This window comes from Chelonoidis abingdonii, chromosome 17 (assembly GCF_003597395.2).
Source record: "Chelonoidis abingdonii isolate Lonesome George chromosome 17, CheloAbing_2.0, whole genome shotgun sequence".
NCBI classification, from domain to species: domain Eukaryota; kingdom Metazoa; phylum Chordata; order Testudines; family Testudinidae; genus Chelonoidis; species Chelonoidis abingdonii.
The window spans coordinates 9,365,977-9,374,562 of record NC_133785.1 but is presented as its reverse complement, the minus strand read 5'-3'; the positions used below and the strand labels follow the sequence as shown (position 1 = coordinate 9,374,562).

Sequence of the window (8,586 nt, the reverse complement as noted above, 5' to 3'; positions counted from 1 at the left end):
GGCCCTCATTGTGGTGTGTGCATTATTATTAGCATTATGGTAGTATCCAAAGTGAGATCATGGCCCATTATAGTGTGTGCATTAGATATTACCATAGTCCTACTACTAGAGGGCCATACAATAGAGCAGGGCTGCATTATGGTGTGTGAATTAGTAGTAGTACTACGGTAGCATCTAGAGGCCGCACACTAGACCACTGTACCTGGTGCCGTGCAGCCATTCCCTGCCTCAATCTGTTTACAGTCTGAACAGAGAAGACAAAAAGTGAACCAGAGGCAAATGACTTGTCCAAGGCCACACAGCAGATCAGTGTCAGTCAGCAGATGCAGGAACAGAACCTAGGTCCTCCTGATTTGTACTCTGCCCTCCAGCCTACGCTGCCGCACAAATAAATAAGCACTCATCACGTGGGCCTTTCAGCCACAATCACTTGCAAAGATGCTAGCAAGGCTAACGTAGTCTATGCTGTATGAATAATCACACTTACATTGGCAACTACATACATTAAACAGCCAGGCACATTCTAAGACAGCCAGCAACTCTGAGCATCATATCCAGCAGAGGGAGCGGTGGAGATGCCTTTATTAAGAGTTTGTGAATTTAACCCTCGCAAACTATGCCATAATCACCAAGCACTGGGAGAGATTTGCCAGTTCAAAGCAAGTGCTCAGGACAAGAGCCCAGAAACACAGAAGTAGATCTAAGCTCCCAGTTCTGGTGCTGCTCGGAAGAGTTGAATTGAGCTAGGACACAACCCACGTAAGTGAGCCTCTATTTCATTTAAATCGTTGGGAAGATGCTACATTTTCATTTCTCTTTTGACCTACTGAGTGCAGGAGGAAAGGGCTGTAAAAGGCAATCTTGCAAGTGAGTTGAAGCCACTGCAGAGAGATGGAGGACCAGGGTGTGCTGATGCTTGTGTGCGGGAGAAAATTTAGCTCATATGGGAGGTGTTGGAGGCAGAAAAGATGGGGCAATTTTATTTTTGTGGATAACTTTCAAGGGCAAGCAATATCAGGAGAAAAGCAGCCTGCCATGGGATGGTTCAGCAGCTGATTCTTGCACTGTCAGTGCTGTGGTTACATTCTGACTTTAATGGCAGATCCTCTGATGGTGGAAATCAGCATCGTTTCATTAATTTTGATGGAGTTAAGCCGATTTGTACCAGAGCTTAGGACCTAGCCCTTGCTTTCTTCAGTGAAAGATGTGGTGAGTAGGAACGCAATCCATCAGGCAGTGGTTTGATCGGAAGGCAAAAATGTGCTTAAGACTGGATGAGAAACTGGTGCAACATCTTGCATTTAAAGTCTAAGCCTCTTTCTAACACATAGAAGTAAATGAACAGGGAATGGCACATGTGAGACAAAATGCAATTTACTAGCTCCTGGATTTGTACATGATAACCATTAATTATTATTGCTGTGCAGAGAAGTGTCATCTGAATGCCCAGATAGGTGTTAGAGCTCTTGCTTCTGGGAGTTGAGTCAGAGCTAATGGTTAGAGGAGGGGGCTGGGAGTGAAGACTCCTGGATTTGATTCCCAACTGTGGGTGGGTAGTGGACAGAGCAGGTGGTGGGGCGAGCTAGGAGTCAGGCCTCCTTAATTCTATCCTAGGTTTGGAAGGGAGCATGGTCCAAGTGATGAGAATGAGGGATCAGGACTTCTGGTTTCAACTCTGGATGGTGTGAGGAAATATATTCTAGTGGTCACAGCAACAGACTGGGAGTCAGGATGTCTGGGTTCTTCTCCCAGTTCTGGGAGGGGAGGGGCATCTAGATTAGAGCAGGGGATCAGGACTCCTGTGTTCTCCTCCCAGTTACATATGTATTACATTAATGTACTGTAACAAGGCATTATAAAGCTTGTTAAAAGTTTTACAGTCGAAGAAATAAACCAAAATCTTTAGTCTGTTTCAAAGCTCTTCACCTAGGAGTAGATCTAGATGAATTCATGGCACACGGCTTACATTTTTCTTCCAATGTTTGCAGATGAAAAATACATAGAACCCAGTGCCAGAGCAGAGTTTAAAAAGCAAACTTTACAGCTAATTGTGAGAGTCCGTTTTCCCCATTTCTCTCAGGCAGTAACATTAACCACCTGTCATCAGATACACTCGCTCTCATTTTTCTCTTTCCCTCTGCTTTTTTTTTTAAATATATGAGCGTGTAACTTGTGTTTCATAAAATGTTGTTATTTATGATTACTGTAATTTATAGAGCCCTCAGCTGAGATTCCCCATTGTATGAAATCCTGCAGGGACTCCAACCAAGATCAGCACTCTAATTGTGCCAGGTGCTGCACAGACCCCGACTGAAATCAGGGTCCCCGATTGTGCTACGCACTACACAGACCCTGAGTGATATCAGGGTCCCCTGTGCCATACACAGGAGATAACATACAGTAAGAGTCCATCTCTGCCCTAAAGATCTTATCATCTCATAAAGAAAGTCAAAGGATGGAAGGGGAAACTGAGGCAGAGAGAGTGGACGGGGAAACTGAGGCAAGGAGAACAGAAGGGGCTTGCCCAAGGTCATGCAGCAGCTTAGCAACAGAGCTAGGATTAAACCCCGGCTCCTCTGATGCCCAGTCCAGTGCCCTATCCACTAGACTACACTGCCTCCATTTCTTGGCTGGTCTGGCAACATTTTGCTCAACACCTAGAATAACATTACTGAAGCCCTCGGAGTTAGCTGGGGTAAGTAAATTTGGCTCTCGCTTTTTGACATTCTATCAGAAAAATAGAGCCGGTGCTTAGTTACTTAGCACAAGAAAAAAGCAACAGCAGACCAGCCACAGAGGCAGAGAGAGGTAAAATAATTGTAACATCTAATGAATCTAAATCATACGGAAGAAAAAACAGCAGATGATTCTAAAAGATCTTACAAGAGCTAATAAATTAACCCCAATGAGACACGGCGCGAGAGAACGAAGTACGTTAATGCTTTTTCAATGCTAAGCATATTTAAAGGCTTTATTCTAAAGTTCAGTCAGGTCAAATCTACGATGCTCTACGGTGAACGTCTGCTATTATGGACATTATCCTCCATCTGTCCTCTCTCTTCAGAATTCACTCTTCAAGTATGACACCATCTTCTACTGTGCTTGTGCGGTGCTCAACACCATGGGCCTCCCCCTGCTCTCGGTGAGGCGAGTCTTTAATATAAATAATAATACATTATATTTAAAAAACAATACTCTCTACTCAAAGCTCTGCTCCTAATACTTGTAGGTCAAGAAAGAATATAGAAAATAATTTGCCTGCAAAGGACAAGCAGTTAAATCCTAAGAGACTGGGCTATATTAAAGTGCTGTAAAGTTGTCCCTTTTGATGTATTAACCTGTTGCTCGCAAATCTTTTTCACTTATGGAAATGTTTGTTTTGAAAGCCCTAAAATTGCGAGCTCTTGCGGAATAATCTTTTAAGGCACTTAGCCAGACAAATCCAGTGTTACAAATATTACTAATGGAAAACGGTCTGAAAACAGCTGTGTATAATCCAGTGCTGTGAAATAGCAGGATACGATCGCTGAGGGGGTGGGGGGATAGGAGAGAAAGCTGCCACTTTTCATAACAGTTTATGAAAGGATCAAATTCACAGCATTGGGAGATGGGAAAAGGAAAAACAAAGGGAGGATTTGGGGCTCGAGGGCACCTATCTAAGAGCACAATAGATAGACAGAGGATGGATAGGGGGGCGGATAGACAGATAAGGGAGGGCCTATGGGGACAGAAAGACGGATAGAGGGATGTGTATGGAGACAGACAAAGATAAATGAGAGTGTATGTGGACGGACAGACAGATGGGCACATCTGGGGATAGACAGACAGGTAGATGTAGCAGAGAGACACTCTTTCCCATTACTGACCATAGAATCCTCCATTCGTTTCTATTGGGCTTTCATTATCCCCAGCACGTACTAATACAGGGCGAAATCATCCCCTGCTCAGGGACTAGGACAATTTGCCCACTGGGCAGAGGGGATAAACTGGGGTTTTCTCCCCACCCTGCAAAACTGGGGTGCTCAGAGAAGCCAAAGGCCACCTGCCACAGCAACCCCCAGGCTAGGTTTGCTGTGTGAGGGTGGGGCCAGCAAAATTTAAACTGGGCCCCAATTAGGCACAACACTTGTTTAACCTTCTCTCTATTGAGCAAAGCAGTGAAGTCCCAGAGAGTTCAATGGGATGTAAGTACTTTGCTGAACAAGGCTGGGATTACTCATGTGTTTTGGGGTACGCAGGTGACAAGCAATTTTTGAACTGAGGTTCAGGTGCTGAAGGCAAATGCTAAATGTCTGAGGGTCTCACACCATGAACACCAGATTAAATAGCTCTCCTCTTCATTTTCTCACCCTCAGAGCCACTATCATTATCCCAGTCTTCTCTGGGCAAACAGCTGTAAGAAACCACCATTCCAAGCAAGCAACCTAACTGGTCAGAGGAGAAGTGATTCACGCAGTACATCAATAGCAGAGGCAGGATTAGAACCCAGTTCTCTCAAGTGTCCACCCTGTCTTAACTTAGCAGCTTCCTAGACAAGGCACAACTGCATAATATCTGAGTGCCTTATAATCTTCCATGTATTTAGACTCACAGCACTTCTGTGAAGTAATATTAGCCCCATTTGATATATGGGGAAACTGAGGCACAGAAAGGCTAAGGCCCAGATGCTCAAAGGCATTTAGGCACCTAACTCAAAAATTTAAATCTACCACTTGTGATATTCTGGGCCTAGTAACTTGTCCAGAATCATTACTATCAGAGTAAGGAATCAAACCCACTTCTCTGGTAACCAACACTAACCCCCAGGCCATCCTTCCTCTGATCCCTTTGCACCCTTAGTGAGCTCACAACCCAGGTAGACATGTTTAGTTTTCTGAACCTTTTCTGTAAGTCAGTCCCTCCAATGATTTAATACCACCACCTGGCTCTTTTCATCTTCAGGTCTTAAAGCACTTTCCAAAGGAAGGCAGTAGCATTTTCTCCATTTTACAGATGGGGAAACTGAGGCAAAGGGAGGGAAGTGAATTGCCCAAAGTCAGACCAGTGATAGAGCCAGGAACTGGATCCAGGTCCCTTAAGACCTACTGTAGTGATGTATGCACAAGGCCCCACTGCTCTGTTTCAACATTTGTCTATTGCTTTTTCTCTCAGTTCCATCCAGCGTATGTCCATCTGTTTGCTACTAACAGGACTGGAACTCAATCTTAATGTAAGCAGCAGGTGGCCAACATCACTTACATCTCAGCAAAACTTGGACTAACTTCATTGAGTTGAATTGAACTTCTCTCTAGATTTACAGCAGTGTAAATAAGATCAGAATCTGACCAAAAGACTCCAGTCAGTTGTGTATAACATTTGGTGGGGGGAGTAGGGAGAAGAGGGGAAATCATTAAAAAAAAAAAAAAAAAAAAAAAAAAAAAAAGAGGCAGCTCATTTCTCATGGGGGGAGAATGGTCTTGTGACTAAGGCACTAGACTATGTCTCAAGAGACACATTCAATTCCTGGTTCTGCCAGAGACTCCATATGTGACACTAGGCAAGTCACTTGATCGCTCTCTGCCTTAGTTTCCCTGCTTGTAAAGTGGTAGTGGATGGAGTGAGGCATTGTGGTCTAGGGTACAGAGCACTGAACTGGGACTGAGAAAACCTGGGTTCTATTCCTTGTTCTGCCATTGGCCTGCTAGGTGATCTTGGGCCTACTCAGTTTCCCCATCTGTAAAATGGAGATGATGCCGATAGTGTCGTCCTGTGTAAAGTGCTTTAGAGATCCACTGATGATAAGAAGGGGGTATTATTAGGTAATGAAAGTTCCTCTACTGAGATTATAAACCCTTTGTCGTGTGAAACCCCCAGGGACCATATATCTGGGCAGTGCCCAGCACCATGATCTCAAAGCCCTGTCATGGTATTAACAACAACATCCTGACTGTCATCTCTACAGCCAAGATCCTCCAAGCAATTTAGGTGCCTAACTCTCATTGAAATCAATGAGTTAGACACCTAAATACCTTTGACAATTGGGACCATGGTGCCTCAGTGTCAGTGCACAAGGAGAGCAGAAATCACTGGCTATTAGCAGCAGGTGATACTAAAGAGGCTGATTTTAAAGAACCACAGCAAATCCTGTGGAAAAGTGTTGACCTTCCCAGCAAGTAAAGGCTTGGCTAATTAGTTAGATTAAGTCTCAGCTACAGAACTGTCAGGACTCCTTTGTATTAGGCAAACTTGTCAAGAATAGGGGGCCCTGTCCCCTTTTGGGCACTTTAAACCCCTCTTAAAGCTGGCTGTGATGTCCAGCCAAACTTGCTGCGACTAACTAGGCTATAAAGCCCAGTGCACTGGCTGCAAGCAAGACCTGAGCAGCACTCCGGAGGGAGGTAATCTGCTTGTGCAAAGAGGCTCCTCTTCATTTGGGAGGCAGTGTGATTCAGGCACTAGCTATGCAATCAGAGACCTGACTCTGCTACTGATCTTGGGCAAATTACCTGGGTGTAGGTCTTCTAAAACAAGGGCCCAGATTTTCAACTCCTATTGTGTGATTTACAGATGGGTTTTCCCAAGAGCTAAGCAACCAATCTGGTGCCTAAAGGAATCCAGTTCTGACCTTTGTCTCATTGTCCCTCGGTTTACCTCCCTGCAAAATTTGGGCCAGTGATACTGACCCACATTCCCTGAGATAAGGGGGCCAGATACTCAGCTGGTGTAAATCAGCACTGTTGAAGCCAGGAGAGCTATACTGCTTTACAGCAGCTGTGAGTTCCCAGTAAGTGTCACTATTGGGAACAGCCTACAGCTTTGTCTGCACACTAATGCTGTACCACTTTCACTACACCTGTATAGCTAACTCTGTATAAAACCGCCCAGTACAGACACAGTTATAGCAAGATAAATATACATCTACAGTAGGCGTGTGTGTGGACAACACACTAGACTTGAACTCAGGAGACCTGGATTCAGTTCCTGCCTATGTCACTGACCTGCTAGGTGAACTTAGTTAGGCAAGTCATGTGCCACGCTCTGTGCCTCAGTTTCCCCATCTGTAAAAAGGAGATAATGAAGCTGCCCTGCTTTGAGAAGCAGGCACCTTTATACCTGTATCATTGTACCCACAGTGGAAGTCTGCTCGGTGGGACACCACAGATAGCAGTCAATGAGTGTGCTGCAGCCAGAGCTAACAGACGCGGGTCTGTCAGCTTAGGCAGTGGATGCTCATGCTTTTAAGAACCAGAGTGTGAAGATTCGATACCCTCTGACAGTGACCCACCCCGAAGCACAGTGTTATAGGTACAATCATTATATAGGTAAGAACTCACATCCCTACCAGATTTAGTTACATCAGTACAGAGTTTGTGTGTTGACAAGGCCTAGGGGAATTCTTGGCCTCGTGACTGTTGGTTATCAAAGAGTTAAACATAAAAACAGTGCCAGGTTGTGTTTTTCTAAAGGAACAACAACCTTAAATCTTGACCTAAAAATACACCCATAATGGCCTCTCATGGGGGCATGGATATGTCAAAGTTGGGATATTTAATAACTAACAGCCCAGAGTAGCCAAGGGAGCTAGAGCTAGAATTTAGCACACTGGGTGGTTGCTAAATTTGGACCATCTGGCTGCAGTTTTCTGCTCACATTGCAATTGCATCACTGAGATCAGCAGAAATGAGAGGTTGAGGGCAGCAGGCACCTTGCAAGATAGGAGCCAAAGTGAACTACCCTCCACTTAAATCCAGATGATGTCAGCATATAGGTGCGCAAGCTATTGTGGCTGGATAAAACTCCAGCACAGGGCAAGATTCAGATCTCAGTTACTCCAGGCTAAATCTGGAGCAACTCCACTGAATTCAATGCATCCACTCCACATTTACACCACCGTTAGATCAGAATCTGCCCACAACTCCACTGAATTCAGTGCCAATAATTCCAGATTTACACAGACATGAGACTAGAATCTGGCCTTAACTCCACTGAACACAGTGCAGTCACTCCAGATTTACACCAATGTAAGAACAAAATTTGTTCATGTGTAAACGAGACATTGTTTGACTTAGAAACATTAGCAATGGCAATCGTATTTAGTGAGGTACTTGTAAAAACTGCAATCAAATTGCAAAAGCATTACACTGGATTACATTATAACAGGCCCCATTTCCCAGGGAGATTAATTGAATTACCCACCGTCACACAGACAGTCTGGGGAACAGGCAGGAATTGAACAGAGAACTCGCAGAGGCCTGCAGTAATGCGTTAACCATTGCACCATCCTCCCTCATAGACAAGGCTGGTGTAAGGATGTTTCGCATCCTAGGTAAAACTTCCACCTTGTGCCCCCCCCCCGCCACCACCTCAGGTGCTAACTGACTGCCCCGCAAGCCTGTGGAGGCGAGAGAATGAGCAGCCGACGGCGTCCTTGTTCAACTCGGAGCTGGGTGTGGGAGGTGGGGAGCTGCTTGCAGGTGCACTCAGGTAAAGGGGGGAGCTCAACGGGGGGGGAGGAAAGCGCAAGGGTGTGGGGCGGGGGGGGGTCACAATGGAGAGTTTTAACCTACGATGCCAGATCATTCTTACAATCCACCTTGTCTATGAGGG

The 8,586-nt window shown here is 45.1% G+C and overlaps 1 protein-coding gene across 2 annotated transcripts in view; it reads left to right on the top strand.

Moving 5' to 3' along the window:
- Window positions 1–519: 519 nt before the first annotated feature.
- Window positions 520–8,586, top strand: part of CHRM1 (cholinergic receptor muscarinic 1) — a 49,386-nt gene continuing 41,319 nt past the window's right edge. For both annotated transcript variants that reach the window (XR_004376988.2, XM_032804274.2), the window contains exon 1: window positions 520–759. The gene's annotated coding sequence lies outside the window, so the exon portion shown is untranslated. The remainder of the gene's footprint in view (window positions 760–8,586) is intronic.